The sequence below is a fragment of the Lactuca virosa genome, chromosome 4 (genome assembly GCF_052849685.1).
Source record: "Lactuca virosa cultivar CGN04683 chromosome 4, Lactuca_virosa_CGN04683_v6, whole genome shotgun sequence".
Classification (NCBI taxonomy): Eukaryota; Viridiplantae; Streptophyta; class Magnoliopsida; order Asterales; family Asteraceae; genus Lactuca; species Lactuca virosa.
Window position 1 is genome coordinate 192481951 of NC_136429.1, and position 18516 is coordinate 192500466.

Genomic DNA, 18516 nt, shown 5'->3' on the forward strand with positions numbered 1-18516 from the left:
TGGCCAGATCTGGAGCGTATTTGATCTTATTTTTGAATGATTTTTGAATTTTTGGATAGATCATTGAAAAATAAGGGGGGTTTGTTCTTCGTGTTTTTGATAAAAACGAGTTTTTGATCGAGTTTTGGAGTAAAAAGACGTGAAAAACGCTATTTTTCATGTAATCTGCGAAGCGTTCTCGTCCATTGAAGGGTTCACGGCCGTTGAAGGGTTCACGGCCGAAGGAGGGTTCTCGGTCGAATAAGCTTTTGCGGCTAGGGTTTCTCGGCAGCGGCCGTAATCACAAATTAGGGTTTCTCGGACGTTTACGGCCGTGAACATGTTTACGGCCATGAACCCATTTGCGGTTGTCTGTCTCATATAAATAGTGTTAGTAGAGTCATAAGAGTGTGTATGGCTAGAGGAGCTTAAGTGTGTGTATTCTAAGGTGTTCTAGAGAGAGAAAGGAGAGAAGGTGCAAGTGTGTGTGAATCTTGTATATTGTTCATCATTCCAATCTTGAATACATCATAGATTCATATTATTCTTCTTCTCCTTCTTCTTATTTTGATCTTGCATCATCCAATTGTTTGGGATTCTAAACCATTAATTGGATATGATTGATACACACGCGAATTCGGGACTTACAAGTGGTATCAGAGCTTGGATTGTATCAATCATTTTGGCCAGATCTGGAGCGTATTTGATCTTATTTTTGAATGATTTTTGAATTTTTGGATAGATCTTTGAAAAATAAGGGGGGTTTGTTCTTCGTGTTTTTGATAAAAACGAATTTTTGATCGAGTTTTGGAGTAAAAAGAAGTGAAAAATGCTATTTTTCATGTAATCTGCGAAGCGTTCTCGTCCATTGAAGGGTTCACGGCCGTTGAAGGGTTCACGGCCGAAGGAGGGTTCTCGGTCGAATAAGCTTTTGCGGCTATGGTTTCTCGGCGGCGGCCGTAATCACGAATTAGGGTTTCTCGGACGTTTACGGCCGTGAACGTGTTTACGGCCATGAACCCATTTGCGGTTGTCTGTCTCATATAAATAGTGTTAGTAGAGTCATAAGAGTGTGTATGGCTAGAGGAGCTTAAGTGTGTGTATTCTAAGGTGTTCTAGAGAGAGAAAGGAGAGAAGGTGCAAGTGTGTGTGAATCTTATATATTGTTCATCATTCCAATCTTGAATACATCATAGATTCATATTATTCTTCTTCTCCTTCTTCTTATTTTGATCTTGCATCATCCAATTGTTTGGGATTCTAAACCATTAATTGGATATGATTGATACACACGCGAATTCGGGACTTACAAGTGGTATCAGAGCTTGGATTGTATCAATCATTTTGGCCAGATCTGGAGCGTATTTGATCTTATTTTTGAATGATTTTTGAATTTTTGGATAGATCTTTGAAAAATAAGGGGGGTTTGTTCTTCGTGTTTTTGATAAAAACGAGTTTTTGATCGAGTTTTGGAGTAAAAAGACGTGAAAAACGCTATTTTTCATGTAATCTGCGAAGCGTTCTCGTCCATTGAAGGGTTCACGGCCGTTGAAGGGTTCACGGCCGAAGGAGGGTTCTCGGTCGAATAAGCTTTTGCGGCTAGGGTTTCTCGGCAGCGGCCGTAATCACGAATTAGGGTTTCTGGGACGTTTACGGCCATGAACGTGTTTACGGCCATGAACCCATTTGCGGTTGTCTGTCTCATATAAATAGTGTTAGTAGAGTCATAAGAGTGTGTATGGCTAGAGGAGCTTAAGTGTGTGTATTCTAAGGTGTTCTAGAGAGAGAAAGGAGAGAAGGTGCAAGTGTGTGTGAATCTTGTATATTGTTCATCATTCCAATCTTGAATACATCATAGATTCATATTATTCTTCTTCTCCTTCTTCTTATTTTGATCTTGCATCATCCAATTGTTTGGGATTCTAAACCATTAATTGGATATGATTGATACACACGCGAATTCGGGACTTACAAGTGGTATCAGAGCTTGGATTGTATCAATCATTTTGGCCAGATCTGGAGCGTATTTGATCTTATTTTTGAATGATTTTTGAATTTTTGGATAGATCTTTGAAAAATAAGGGGGGTTTGTTCTTCGTGTTTTTGATAAAAACGAGTTTTTGATCGAGTTTTGGAGTAAAAAGACGTGAAAAACGCTATTTTTCATGTAATCTGCGAAGCGTTCTCGTCCATTGAAGGGTTCACGGCCGTTGAAGGGTTCACGGCCGAAGGAGGGTTCTCGGTCGAATAAGCTTTTGCGGCTAGGGTTTCTCGGCGGCGGCCGTAATCACGAATTAGGGTTTCTCGGACATTTACGGCCGTGAACGTGTTTACGGCCATGAACCCATTTACGGTTGTCTGTCCCATATAAATAGTGTTAGTAGAGTCATAAGAGTGTGTATGTCTAGAGGAGCTTAAGTGTGTGTATTCTAAGGTGTTCTAGAGAGAGAAAGGAGAGAAGGTGCAAGTGTGTGTGAATCTTATATATTGTTCATCATTCCAATCTTGAATACATCATAGATTCATATTATTCTTCTTCTCCTTCTTCTTATTTTGATCTTGCATCATCCAATTGTTTGGGATTCTAAACCATTAATTGGATATGATTGATACACATGCGAATTCGGGACTTACAAGTGGTATCAGAGCTTGGATTGTATCAATCATTTTGGCCAGATCTGGAGCGTATTTGATCTTATTTTTGAATGATTTTTGAATTTTTGGATAGATCATTGAAAAATAAGGGGGGTTTGTTCTTCGTGTTTTTGATAAAAACGAGTTTTTGATCGAGTTTTGGAGTAAAAAGACGTGAAAAACGCTATTTTTCATGTAATCTGCGAAGCGTTCTCGTCCATTGAAGGGTTCACGGCCGTTGAAGGGTTCACGGCCGAAGGAGGGTTCTCGGTCGAATAAGCTTTTGCGGCTAGGGTTTCTCGGCAGCGGCCGTAATCACAAATTAGGGTTTCTCGGACGTTTACGGCCGTGAACATGTTTACGGCCATGAACCCATTTGCGGTTGTCTGTCTCATATAAATAGTGTTAGTAGAGTCATAAGAGTGTGTATGGCTAGAGGAGCTTAAGTGTGTGTATTCTAAGGTGTTCTAGAGAGAGAAAGGAGAGAAGGTGCAAGTGTGTGTGAATCTTGTATATTGTTCATCATTCCAATCTTGAATACATCATAGATTCATATTATTCTTCTTCTCCTTCTTCTTATTTTGATCTTGCATCATCCAATTGTTTGGGATTCTAAACCATTAATTGGATATGATTGATACACACGCGAATTCGGGACTTACAAGTGGTATCAGAGCTTGGATTGTATCAATCATTTTGGCCAGATCTGGAGCGTATTTGATCTTATTTTTGAATGATTTTTGAATTTTTGGATAGATCATTGAAAAATAAGGGGGGTTTGTTCTTCGTGTTTTTGATAAAAACGAGTTTTTGATCGAGTTTTGGAGTAAAAAGACGTGAAAAACGCTATTTTTCATGTAATCTGCGAAGCGTTCTCGTCCATTGAAGGGTTCACGGCCGTTGAAGGGTTCACGGCCGAAGGAGGGTTCTCGGTCGAATAAGCTTTTGCGGCTAGGGTTTCTCGGCAGCGGCCGTAATCACAAATTAGGGTTTCTCGGACGTTTACGGCCGTGAACATGTTTACGGCCATGAACCCATTTGCGGTTGTCTGTCTCATATAAATAGTGTTAGTAGAGTCATAAGAGTGTGTATGGCTAGAGGAGCTTAAGTGTGTGTATTCTAAGGTGTTCTAGAGAGAGAAAGGAGAGAAGGTGCAAGTGTGTGTGAATCTTGTATATTGTTCATCATTCCAATCTTGAATACATCATAGATTCATATTATTCTTCTTCTCCTTCTTCTTATTTTGATCTTGCATCATCCAATTGTTTGGGATTCTAAACCATTAATTGGATATGATTGATACACACGCGAATTCGGGACTTACAAGTGGTATCAGAGCTTGGATTGTATCAATCATTTTGGCCAGATCTGGAGCGTATTTGATCTTATTTTTGAATGATTTTTGAATTTTTGGATAGATCTTTGAAAAATAAGGGGGGTTTGTTCTTCGTGTTTTTGATAAAAACGAGTTTTTGATCGAGTTTTGGAGTAAAAAGACGTGAAAAACGCTATTTTTCATGTAATCTGCGAAGCGTTCTCGTCCATTGAAGGGTTCACGGCCGTTGAAGGGTTCACGGCCGAAGGAGGGTTCTCGGTCGAATAAGCTTTTGCGGCTAGGGTTTCTCGGCAGCGGCCGTAATCACAAATTAGGGTTTCTCGGACGTTTACGGCCGTGAACATGTTTACGGCCATGAACCCATTTGCGGTTGTCTGTCTCATATAAATAGTGTTAGTAGAGTCATAAGAGTGTGTATGGCTAGAGGAGCTTAAGTGTGTGTATTCTAAGGTGTTCTAGAGAGAGAAAGGAGAGAAGGTGCAAGTGTGTGTGAATCTTGTATATTGTTCATCATTCCAATCTTGAATACATCATAGATTCATATTATTCTTCTTCTCCTTCTTCTTATTTTGATCTTGCATCATCCAATTGTTTGGGATTCTAAACCATTAATTGGATATGATTGATACACACGCGAATTCGGGACTTACAAGTGGTATCAGAGCTTGGATTGTATCAATCATTTTGGCCAGATCTGGAGCGTATTTGATCTTATTTTTGAATGATTTTTGAATTTTTGGATAGATCTTTGAAAAATAAGGGGGGTTTGTTCTTCTTGTTTTTGATAAAAACGAGTTTTTGATCGAGTTTTGGAGTAAAAAGACGTGAAAAACGCTATTTTTCATGTAATCTGCGAAGCGTTCTCGTCCATTGAAGGGTTCACGGCCGTTGAAGGGTTCACGGCCGAAGGAGGGTTCTCGGTCGAATAAGCTTTTGCGGCTAGGGTTTCTCGGCAGCGGCCGTAATCACAAATTAGGGTTTCTCGGACGTTTACGGCCGTGAACATGTTTACGGCCATGAACCCATTTGCGGTTGTCTGTCTCATATAAATAGTGTTAGTAGAGTCATAAGAGTGTGTATGGCTAGAGGAGCTTAAGTGTGTGTATTCTAAGGTGTTCTAGAGAGAGAAAGGAGAGAAGGTGCAAGTGTGTGTGAATCTTGTATATTGTTCATCATTCCAATCTTGAATACATCATAGATTCATATTATTCTTCTTCTCCTTCTTCTTATTTTGATCTTGCATCATCCAATTGTTTGGGATTCTAAACCATTAATTGGATATGATTGATACACACGCGAATTCGGGACTTACAAGTGGTATCAGAGCTTGGATTGTATCAATCATTTTGGCCAGATCTGGAGCGTATTTGATCTTATTTTTGAATGATTTTTGAATTTTTGGATAGATCTTTGAAAAATAAGGGGGGTTTGTTCTTCGTGTTTTTGATAAAAACGAGTTTTTGATCGAGTTTTGGAGTAAAAAGACGTGAAAAACGCTATTTTTCATGTAATCTGCGAAGCGTTCTCGTCCATTGAAGGGTTCACGGCCGTTGAAGGGTTCACGGCCGAAGGAGGGTTCTCGGTCGAATAAGCTTTTGCGGCTAGGGTTTCTCGGCAGCGGCCGTAATCACGAATTAGGGTTTCTCGGACGTTTACGGCCATGAACGTGTTTACGGCCATGAACCCATTTGCGGTTGTCTGTCTCATATAAATAGTGTTAGTAGAGTCATAAGAGTGTGTATGGCTAGAGGAGCTTAAGTGTGTGTATTCTAAGGTGTTCTAGAGAGAGAAAGGAGAGAAGGTGCAAGTGTGTGTGAATCTTGTATATTGTTCATCATTCCAATCTTGAATACATCATAGATTCATATTATTCTTCTTCTCCTTCTTCTTATTTTGATCTTGCATCATCCAATTGTTTGGGATTCTAAACCATTAATTGGATATGATTGATACACACGCGAATTCGGGACTTACAAGTGGTATCAGAGCTTGGATTGTATCAATCATTTTGGCCAGATCTGGAGCGTATTTGATCTTATTTTTGAATGATTTTTGAATTTTTGGATAGATCATTGAAAAATAAGGGGGGTTTGTTCTTCGTGTTTTTGATAAAAACGAGTTTTTGATCGAGTTTTGGAGTAAAAAGACGTGAAAAACGCTATTTTTCATGTAATCTGCGAAGCGTTCTCGTCCATTGAAGGGTTCACGGCCGTTGAAGGGTTCACGGCCGAAGGAGGGTTCTCGGTCGAATAAGCTTTTGCGGCTAGGGTTTCTCGGCAGCGGCCGTAATCACAAATTAGGGTTTCTCGGACGTTTACGGCCGTGAACATGTTTACGGCCATGAACCCATTTGCGGTTGTCTGTCTCATATAAATAGTGTTAGTAGAGTCCTAAGAGTGTGTATGGCTAGAGGAGCTTAAGTGTGTGTATTCTAAGGTGTTCTAGAGAGAGAAAGGAGAGAAGGTGCAAGTGTGTGTGAATCTTGTATATTGTTCATCATTCCAATCTTGAATACATCATAGATTCATATTATTCTTCTTCTCCTTCTTCTTATTTTGATCTTGCATCATCCAATTGTTTGGGATTCTAAACCATTAATTGGATATGATTGATACACACGCGAATTCGGGACTTACAAGTGGTATCAGAGCTTGGATTGTATCAATCATTTTGGCCAGATCTGGAGCGTATTTGATCTTATTTTTGAATGATTTTTGAATTTTTGGATAGATCTTTGAAAAATAAGGGGGGTTTGTTCTTCGTGTTTTTGATAAAAACGAATTTTTGATCGAGTTTTGGAGTAAAAAGAAGTGAAAAATGCTATTTTTCATGTAATCTGCGAAGCGTTCTCGTCCATTGAAGGGTTCACGGCCGTTGAAGGGTTCACGGCCGAAGGAGGGTTCTCGGTCGAATAAGCTTTTGCGGCTATGGTTTCTCGGCGGCGGCCGTAATCACGAATTAGGGTTTCTCGGACGTTTACGGCCGTGAACGTGTTTACGGCCATGAACCCATTTGCGGTTGTCTGTCTCATATAAATAGTGTTAGTAGAGTCATAAGAGTGTGTATGGCTAGAGGAGCTTAAGTGTGTGTATTCTAAGGTGTTCTAGAGAGAGAAAGGAGAGAAGGTGCAAGTGTGTGTGAATCTTATATATTGTTCATCATTCCAATCTTGAATACATCATAGATTCATATTATTCTTCTTCTCCTTCTTCTTATTTTGATCTTGCATCATCCAATTGTTTGGGATTCTAAACCATTAATTGGATATGATTGATACACACGCGAATTCGGGACTTACAAGTGGTATCAGAGCTTGGATTGTATCAATCATTTTGGCCAGATCTGGAGCGTATTTGATCTTATTTTTGAATGATTTTTGAATTTTTGGATAGATCTTTGAAAAATAAGGGGGGTTTGTTCTTCGTGTTTTTGATAAAAACGAGTTTTTGATCGAGTTTTGGAGTAAAAAGACGTGAAAAACGCTATTTTTCATGTAATCTGCGAAGCGTTCTCGTCCATTGAAGGGTTCACGGCCGTTGAAGGGTTCACGGCCGAAGGAGGGTTCTCGGTCGAATAAGCTTTTGCGGCTAGGGTTTCTCGGCAGCGGCCGTAATCACGAATTAGGGTTTCTCGGACGTTTACGGCCATGAACGTGTTTACGGCCATGAACCCATTTGCGGTTGTCTGTCTCATATAAATAGTGTTAGTAGAGTCATAAGAGTGTGTATGGCTAGAGGAGCTTAAGTGTGTGTATTCTAAGGTGTTCTAGAGAGAGAAAGGAGAGAAGGTGCAAGTGTGTGTGAATCTTGTATATTGTTCATCATTCCAATCTTGAATACATCATAGATTCATATTATTCTTCTTCTCCTTCTTCTTATTTTGATCTTGCATCATCCAATTGTTTGGGATTCTAAACCATTAATTGGATATGATTGATACACACGCGAATTCGGGACTTACAAGTGGTATCAGAGCTTGGATTGTATCAATCATTTTGGCCAGATCTGGAGCGTATTTGATCTTATTTTTGAATGATTTTTGAATTTTTGGATAGATCTTTGAAAAATAAGGGGGGTTTGTTCTTCGTGTTTTTGATAAAAACGAATTTTTGATCGAGTTTTGGAGTAAAAAGAAGTGAAAAATGCTATTTTTCATGTAATCTGCGAAGCGTTCTCGTCCATTGAAGGGTTCACGGCCGTTGAAGGGTTCACGGCCGAAGGAGGGTTCTCGGTCGAATAAGCTTTTGCGGCTATGGTTTCTCGGCGGCGGCCGTAATCACGAATTAGGGTTTCTCGGACGTTTACGGCCGTGAACGTGTTTACGGCCATGAACCCATTTGCGGTTGTCTGTCTCATATAAATAGTGTTAGTAGAGTCATAAGAGTGTGTATGGCTAGAGGAGCTTAAGTGTGTGTATTCTAAGGTGTTCTAGAGAGAGAAAGGAGAGAAGGTGCAAGTGTGTGTGAATCTTATATATTGTTCATCATTCCAATCTTGAATACATCATAGATTCATATTATTCTTCTTCTCCTTCTTCTTATTTTGATCTTGCATCATCCAATTGTTTGGGATTCTAAACCATTAATTGGATATGATTGATACACACGCGAATTCGGGACTTACAAGTGGTATCAGAGCTTGGATTGTATCAATCATTTTGGCCAGATCTGGAGCGTATTTGATCTTATTTTTGAATGATTTTTGAATTTTTGGATAGATCTTTGAAAAATAAGGGGGGTTTGTTCTTCGTGTTTTTGATAAAAACGAGTTTTTGATCGAGTTTTGGAGTAAAAAGACGTGAAAAACGCTATTTTTCATGTAATCTGCGAAGCGTTCTCGTCCATTGAAGGGTTCACGGCCGTTGAAGGGTTCACGGCCGAAGGAGGGTTCTCGGTCGAATAAGCTTTTGCGGCTAGGGTTTCTCGGCAGCGGCCGTAATCACGAATTAGGGTTTCTCGGACGTTTACGGCCATGAACGTGTTTACGGCCATGAACCCATTTGCGGTTGTCTGTCTCATATAAATAGTGTTAGTAGAGTCATAAGAGTGTGTATGGCTAGAGGAGCTTAAGTGTGTGTATTCTAAGGTGTTCTAGAGAGAGAAAGGAGAGAAGGTGCAAGTGTGTGTGAATCTTGTATATTGTTCATCATTCCAATCTTGAATACATCATAGATTCATATTATTCTTCTTCTCCTTCTTCTTATTTTGATCTTGCATCATCCAATTGTTTGGGATTCTAAACCATTAATTGGATATGATTGATACACACGCGAATTCGGGACTTACAAGTGGTATCAGAGCTTGGATTGTATCAATCATTTTGGCCAGATCTGGAGCGTATTTGATCTTATTTTTGAATGATTTTTGAATTTTTGGATAGATCATTGAAAAATAAGGGGGGTTTGTTCTTCGTGTTTTTGATAAAAACGAGTTTTTGATCGAGTTTTGGAGTAAAAAGACGTGAAAAACGCTATTTTTCATGTAATCTGCGAAGCGTTCTCGTCCATTGAAGGGTTCACGGCCGTTGAAGGGTTCACGGCCGAAGGAGGGTTCTCGGTCGAATAAGCTTTTGCGGCTAGGGTTTCTCGGCAGCGGCCGTAATCACAAATTAGGGTTTCTCGGACGTTTACGGCCGTGAACATGTTTACGGCCATGAACCCATTTGCGGTTGTCTGTCTCATATAAATAGTGTTAGTAGAGTCATAAGAGTGTGTATGGCTAGAGGAGCTTAAGTGTGTGTATTCTAAGGTGTTCTAGAGAGAGAAAGGAGAGAAGGTGCAAGTGTGTGTGAATCTTGTATATTGTTCATCATTCCAATCTTGAATACATCATAGATTCATATTATTCTTCTTCTCCTTCTTCTTATTTTGATCTTGCATCATCCAATTGTTTGGGATTCTAAACCATTAATTGGATATGATTGATACACACGCGAATTCGGGACTTACAAGTGGTATCAGAGCTTGGATTGTATCAATCATTTTGGCCAGATCTGGAGCGTATTTGATCTTATTTTTGAATGATTTTTGAATTTTTGGATAGATCTTTGAAAAATAAGGGGGGTTTGTTCTTCGTGTTTTTGATAAAAACGAATTTTTGATCGAGTTTTGGAGTAAAAAGAAGTGAAAAATGCTATTTTTCATGTAATCTGCGAAGCGTTCTCGTCCATTGAAGGGTTCACGGCCGTTGAAGGGTTCACGGCCGAAGGAGGGTTCTCGGTCGAATAAGCTTTTGCGGCTATGGTTTCTCGGCGGCGGCCGTAATCACGAATTAGGGTTTCTCGGACGTTTACGGCCGTGAACGTGTTTACGGCCATGAACCCATTTGCGGTTGTCTGTCTCATATAAATAGTGTTAGTAGAGTCATAAGAGTGTGTATGGCTAGAGGAGCTTAAGTGTGTGTATTCTAAGGTGTTCTAGAGAGAGAAAGGAGAGAAGGTGCAAGTGTGTGTGAATCTTATATATTGTTCATCATTCCAATCTTGAATACATCATAGATTCATATTATTCTTCTTCTCCTTCTTCTTATTTTGATCTTGCATCATCCAATTGTTTGGGATTCTAAACCATTAATTAGATATGATTGATACACACGCGAATTCGGGACTTACAAGTGGTATCAGAGCTTGGATTGTATCAATCATTTTGGCCAGATCTGGAGCGTATTTGATCTTATTTTTGAATGATTTTTGAATTTTTGGATAGATCTTTGAAAAATAAGGGGGGTTTGTTCTTCGTGTTTTTGATAAAAACGAGTTTTTGATCGAGTTTTGGAGTAAAAAGACGTGAAAAACGCTATTTTTCATGTAATCTGCGAAGCGTTCTCGTCCATTGAAGGGTTCACGGCCGTTGAAGGGTTCACGGCCGAAGGAGGGTTCTCGGTCGAATAAGCTTTTGCGGCTAGGGTTTCTCGGCAGCGGCCGTAATCACGAATTAGGGTTTCTCGGACGTTTACGGCCATGAACGTGTTTACGGCCATGAACCCATTTGCGGTTGTCTGTCTCATATAAATAGTGTTAGTAGAGTCATAAGAGTGTGTATGGCTAGAGGAGCTTAAGTGTGTGTATTCTAAGGTGTTCTAGAGAGAGAAAGGAGAGAAGGTGCAAGTGTGTGTGAATCTTGTATATTGTTCATCATTCCAATCTTGAATACATCATAGATTCATATTATTCTTCTTCTCCTTCTTCTTATTTTGATCTTGCATCATCCAATTGTTTGGGATTCTAAACCATTAATTGGATATGATTGATACACACGCGAATTCGGGACTTACAAGTGGTATCAGAGCTTGGATTGTATCAATCATTTTGGCCAGATCTGGAGCGTATTTGATCTTATTTTTGAATGATTTTTGAATTTTTGGATAGATCATTGAAAAATAAGGGGGGTTTGTTCTTCGTGTTTTTGATAAAAACGAGTTTTTGATCGAGTTTTGGAGTAAAAAGACGTGAAAAACGCTATTTTTCATGTAATCTGCGAAGCGTTCTCGTCCATTGAAGGGTTCACGGCCGTTGAAGGGTTCACGGCCGAAGGAGGGTTCTCGGTCGAATAAGCTTTTGCGGCTAGGGTTTCTCGGCAGCGGCCGTAATCACAAATTAGGGTTTCTCGGACGTTTACGGCCGTGAACATGTTTACGGCCATGAACCCATTTGCGGTTGTCTGTCTCATATAAATAGTGTTAGTAGAGTCATAAGAGTGTGTATTCTAAGGTGTTCTAGAGAGAGAAAGGAGAGAAGGTGCAAGTGTGTGTGAATCTTGTATATTGTTCATCATTCCAATCTTGAATACATCATAGATTCATATTATTCTTCTTCTCCTTCTTCTTATTTTGATCTTGCATCATCCAATTGTTTGGGATTCTAAACCATTAATTGGATATGATTGATACACACGCGAATTCGGGACTTACAAGTGGTATCAGAGCTTGGATTGTATCAATCATTTTGGCCAGATCTGGAGCGTATTTGATCTTATTTTTGAATGATTTTTGAATTTTTGGATAGATCTTTGAAAAATAAGGGGGGTTTGTTCTTCGTGTTTTTGATAAAAACGAATTTTTGATCGAGTTTTGGAGTAAAAAGAAGTGAAAAATGCTATTTTTCATGTAATTTGCGAAGCGTTCTCGTCCATTGAAGGGTTCACGGCCGTTGAAGGGTTCACGGCCGAAGGAGGGTTCTCGGTCGAATAAGCTTTTGCGGCTATGGTTTCTCGGCGGCGGCCGTAATCACGAATTAGGGTTTCTCGGACGTTTACGGCCGTGAACGTGTTTACGGCCATGAACCCATTTGCGGTTGTCTGTCTCATATAAATAGTGTTAGTAGAGTCATAAGAGTGTGTATGGCTAGAGGAGCTTAAGTGTGTGTATTCTAAGGTGTTCTAGAGAGAGAAAGGAGAGAAGGTGCAAGTGTGTGTGAATCTTATATATTGTTCATCATTCCAATCTTGAATACATCATAGATTCATATTATTCTTCTTCTCCTTCTTCTTATTTTGATCTTGCATCATCCAATTGTTTGGGATTCTAAACCATTAATTGGATATGATTGATACACACGCGAATTCGGGACTTACAAGTGGTATCAGAGCTTGGATTGTATCAATCATTTTGGCCAGATCTGGAGCGTATTTGATCTTATTTTTGAATGATTTTTGAATTTTTGGATAGATCTTTGAAAAATAAGGGGGGTTTGTTCTTCGTGTTTTTGATAAAAACGAGTTTTTGATCGAGTTTTGGAGTAAAAAGACGTGAAAAACGCTATTTTTCATGTAATCTGCGAAGCGTTCTCGTCCATTGAAGGGTTCACGGCCGTTGAAGGGTTCACGGCCGAAGGAGGGTTCTCGGTCGAATAAGCTTTTGCGGCTAGGGTTTCTCGGCAGCGGCCGTAATCACGAATTAGGGTTTCTCGGACGTTTACGGCCATGAACGTGTTTACGGCCATGAACCCATTTGCGGTTGTCTGTCTCATATAAATAGTGTTAGTAGAGTCATAAGAGTGTGTATGGCTAGAGGAGCTTAAGTGTGTGTATTCTAAGGTGTTCTAGAGAGAGAAAGGAGAGAAGGTGCAAGTGTGTGTGAATCTTGTATATTGTTCATCATTCCAATCTTGAATACATCATAGATTCATATTATTCTTCTTCTCCTTCTTCTTATTTTGATCTTGCATCATCCAATTGTTTGGGATTCTAAACCATTAATTGGATATGATTGATACACACGCGAATTCGGGACTTACAAGTGGTATCAGAGCTTGGATTGTATCAATCATTTTGGCCAGATCTGGAGCGTATTTGATCTTATTTTTGAATGATTTTTGAATTTTTGGATAGATCTTTGAAAAATAAGGGGGGTTTGTTCTTCGTGTTTTTGATAAAAACGAGTTTTTGATCGAGTTTTGGAGTAAAAAGACGTGAAAAACGCTATTTTTCATGTAATCTGCGAAGCGTTCTCGTCCATTGAAGGGTTCACGGCCGTTGAAGGGTTCACGGCCGAAGGAGGGTTCTCGGTCGAATAAGCTTTTGCGGCTAGGGTTTCTCGGCAGCGGCCGTAATCACGAATTAGGGTTTCTCGGACGTTTACGGCCGTGAACGTGTTTACGGCCATGAACCCATTTGCGGTTGTCTGTCTCATATAAATAGTGTTAGTAGAGTCATAAGAGTGTGTATGGCTAGAGGAGCTTAAGTGTGTGTATTCTAAGGTGTTCTAGAGAGAGAAAGGAGAGAAGGTGCAAGTGTGTGTGAATCTTGTATATTGTTCATCATTCCAATCTTGAATACATCATAGATTCATATTATTCTTCTTCTCCATCTTCTTATTTTGATCTTGCATCATCCAATTGTTTGGGATTCTAAACCATTAATTGGATATGATTGATACACACGCGAATTCGGGACTTACAAGTGGTATCAGAGCTTGGATTGTATCAATCATTTTGGCCAGATCTGGAGCGTATTTGATCTTATTTTTGAATTGATTTTTGAATTTTTGGATAGATCTTTGAAAAATAAGGGGGGTTTGTTCTTCGTGTTTATGATAAAAACGAGTTTTTGATCGAGTTTTGGAGTAAAAAGACGTGAAAAACGCTATTTTTCATGTAATCTGCGAAGCGTTCTCGTCCATTGAAGGGTTCACGGCCGTTGAAGGGTTCACGGCCGAAGGAGGGTTCTCGGTCGAATAAGCTTTTGCGGCTAGGGTTTCTCGGCGGCGGCCGTAATCACGAATTAGGGTTTCTCGGACGTTTACGGCCGTGAACGTGTTTACGGCCATGAACCCATTTGCGGTTGTCTGTCTCATATAAATAGTGTTAGTAGAGTCATAAGAGTGTGTATGGCTAGAGGAGCTTAAGTGTGTGTATTCTAAGGTGTTCTAGAGAGAGAAAGGAGAGAAGGTGCAAGTGTGTGTGAATCTTATATATTGTTCATCATTCCAATCTTGAATACATCATAGATTCATATTATTCTTCTTCTCCTTCTTCTTATTTTGATCTTGCATCATCCAATTGTTTGGGATTCTAAACCATTAATTGGATATGATTGATACACACGCGAATTCGGGACTTACAAGTGGTATCAGAGCTTGGATTGTATCAATCATTTTGGCCAGATCTGGAGCGTATTTGATCTTATTTTTGAATGATTTTTGAATTTTTGGATAGATCTTTGAAAAATAAGGGGGGTTTGTTCTTCGTGTTTTTGATAAAAACGAGTTTTTGATCGAGTTTTGGAGTAAAAAGACGTGAAAAACGCTATTTTTCATGTAATCTGCGAAGCGTTCTCGTCCATTGAAGGGTTCACGGCCGTTGAAGGGTTCACGGCCGAAGGAGGGTTCTCGGTCGAATAAGCTTTTGCGGCTAGGGTTTCTCGGCAGCGGCCGTAATCACGAATTAGGGTTTCTCGGACGTTTACGGCCGTGAACGTGTTTACGGCCATGAACCCATTTGCGGTTGTCTGTCTCATATAAATAGTGTTAGTAGAGTCATAAGAGTGTGTATGGCCAGAGGAGCTTAAGTGTGTGTATTCTAAGGTGTTCTAGAGAGAGAAAGGAGAGAAGGTGCAAGTGTGTGTGAATCTTGTATATTGTTCATCATTCCAATCTTGAATACATCATAGATTCATATTATTCTTCTTCTCCTTCTTCTTATTTTGATCTTGCATCATCCAATTGTTTGGGATTCTAAACCATTAATTGGATATGATTGATACACACGCGAATTCGGGACTTACAAGTGGTATCAGAGCTTGGATTGTATCAATCATTTTGGCCAGATCTGGAGCGTATTTGATCTTATTTTTGAATTGATTTTTGAATTTTTGGATAGATCTTTGAAAAATAAGGGGGGTTTGTTCTTCGTGTTTATGATAAAAACGAGTTTTTGATCGAGTTTTGGAGTAAAAAGACGTGAAAAACGCTATTTTTCATGTAATCTGCGAAGCGTTCTCGTCCATTGAAGGGTTCACGGCCGTTGAAGGGTTCACGGCCGAAGGAGGGTTCTCGGTCGAATAAGCTTTTGCGGCTAGGGTTTCTCGGCGGCGGCCGTAATCACGAATTAGGGTTTCTCGGACGTTTACGGCCGTGAACGTGTTTACGGCCATGAACCCATTTGCGGTTGTCTGTCTCATATAAATAGTGTTAGTAGAGTCATAAGAGTGTGTATGGCTAGAGGAGCTTAAGTGTGTGTATTCTAAGGTGTTCTAGAGAGAGAAAGGAGAGAAGGTGCAAGTGTGTGTGAATCTTATATATTGTTCATCATTCCAATCTTGAATACATCATAGATTCATATTATTCTTCTTCTCCTTCTTCTTATTTTGATCTTGCATCATCCAATTGTTTGGGATTCTAAACCATTAATTGGATATGATTGATACACACGCGAATTCGGGACTTACAAGTGGTATCAGAGCTTGGATTGTATCAATCATTTTGGCCAGATCTGGAGCGTATTTGATCTTATTTTTGAATGATTTTTGAATTTTTGGATAGATCTTTGAAAAATAAGGGGGGTTTGTTCTTCGTGTTTTTGATAAAAACGAGTTTTTGATCGAGTTTTGGAGTAAAAAGACGTGAAAAACGCTATTTTTCATGTAATCTGCGAAGCGTTCTCGTCCATTGAAGGGTTCACGGCCGTTGAAGGGTTCACGGCCGAAGGAGGGTTCTCGGTCGAATAAGCTTTTGCGGCTAGGGTTTCTCGGCAGCGGCCGTAATCACGAATTAGGGTTTCTCGGACGTTTACGGCCATGAACGTGTTTACGGCCATGAACCCATTTGCGGTTGTCTGTCTCATATAAATAGTGTTAGTAGAGTCATAAGAGTGTGTATGGCTAGAGGAGCTTAAGTGTGTGTATTCTAAGGTGTTCTAGAGAGAGAAAGGAGAGAAGGTGCAAGTGTGTGTGAATCTTGTATATTGTTCATCATTCCAATCTTGAATACATCATAGATTCATATTATTCTTCTTCTCCCTCTTCTTATTTTGATCTTGCATCATCCAATTGTTTGGGATTCTAAACCATTAATTGGATATGATTGATACACACGCGAATTCGGGACTTACAAGTGGTATCAGAGCTTGGATTGTATCAATCATTTTGGCCAGATCTGGAGCGTATTTGATCTTATTTTTGAATGATTTTTGAATTTTTGGATAGATCTTTGAAAAATAAGGGGGGTTTGTTCTTCGTGTTTTTGATAAAAACGAGTTTTTGATCGAGTTTTGGAGTAAAAAGACGTGAAAAACGCTATTTTTCATGTAATCTGCGAAGCGTTCTCGTCCATTGAAGGGTTCACGGCCGTTGAAGGGTTCACGGCCGAAGGAGGGTTCTCGGTCGAATAAGCTTTTGCGGCTAGGGTTTCTCGGCAGCGGCCGTAATCACGAATTAGGGTTTCTCGGACGTTTACGGCCGTGAACGTGTTTACGGCCATGAACCCATTTGCGGTTGTCTGTCTCATATAAATAGTGTTAGTAGAGTCATAAGAGTGTGTATGGCCAGAGGAGCTTAAGTGTGTGTATTCTAAGGTGTTCTAGAGAGAGAAAGGAGAGAAGGTGCAAGTGTGTGTGAATCTTGTATATTGTTCATCATTCCAATCTTGAATACATCATAGATTCATATTATTCTTCTTCTCCTTCTTCTTATTTTGATCTTGCATCATCCAATTGTTTGGGATTCTAAACCATTAATTGGATATGATTGATACACACGCGAATTCGGGACTTACAAGTGGTATCAGAGCTTGGATTGTATCAATCATTTTGGCCAGATCTGGAGCGTATTTGATCTTATTTTTGAATTGATTTTTGAATTTTTGGATAGATCTTTGAAAAATAAGGGGGGTTTGTTCTTCGTGTTTATGATAAAAACGAGTTTTTGATCGAGTTTTGGAGTAAAAAGACGTGAAAAACGCTATTTTTCATGTAATCTGCGAAGCGTTCTCGTCCATTGAAGGGTTCACGGCCGTTGAAGGGTTCACGGCCGAAGGAGGGTTCTCGGTCGAATAAGCTTTTGCGGCTAGGGTTTCTCGGCGGCGGCCGTAATCACGAATTAGGGTTTCTCGGACGTTTACGGCCGTGAACGTGTTTACGGCCATGAACCCATTTGCGGTTGTCTGTCTCATATAAATAGTGTTAGTAGAGTCATAAGAGTGTGTATGGCTAGAGGAGCTTAAGTGTGTGTATTCTAAGGTGTTCTAGAGAGAGAAAGGAGAGAAGGTGCAAGTGTGTGTGAATCTTGTATATTGTTCATCATTCCAATCTTGAATACATCATAGATTCATATTATTCTTCTTCTCCCTCTTCTTATTTTGATCTTGCATCATCCAATTGTTTGGGATTCTAAACCATTAATTGGATATGATTGATACACACGCGAATTCGGGACTTACAAGTGGTATCAGAGCTTGGATTGTATCAATCATTTTGGCCAGATCTGGAGCGTATTTGATCTTATTTTTGAATGATTTTTGAATTTTTGGATAGATCTTTGAAAAATAAGGGGGGTTTGTTCTTCGTGTTTTTGATAAAAACGAGTTTTTGATCGAGTTTTGGAGTAAAAAGACGTGAAAAACGCTATTTTTCATGTAATCTGCGAAGCGTTCTCGTCCATTGAAGGGTTCACGGCCGTTGAAGGGTTCACGGCCGAAGGAGGGTTCTCGGTCGAATAAGCTTTTGCGGCTAGGGTTTCTCGGCAGCGGCCGTAATCACGAATTAGGGTTTCTCGGACGTTTACGGCCGTGAACGTGTTTACGGCCATGAACCCATTTGCGGTTGTCTGTCTCATATAAATAGTGTTAGTAGAGTCATAAGAGTGTGTATGGCCAGAGGAGCTTAAGTGTGTGTATTCTAAGGTGTTCTAGAGAGAGAAAGGAGAGAAGGTGCAAGTGTGTGTGAATCTTGTATATTGTTCATCATTCCAATCTTGAATACATCATAGATTCATATTATTCTTCTTCTCCATCTTCTTATTTTGATCTTGCATCATCCAATTGTTTGGGATTCTAAACCATTAATTGGATATGATTGATACACACGCGAATTCGGGACTTACAAGTGGTATCAGAGCTTGGATTGTATCAATCATTTTGG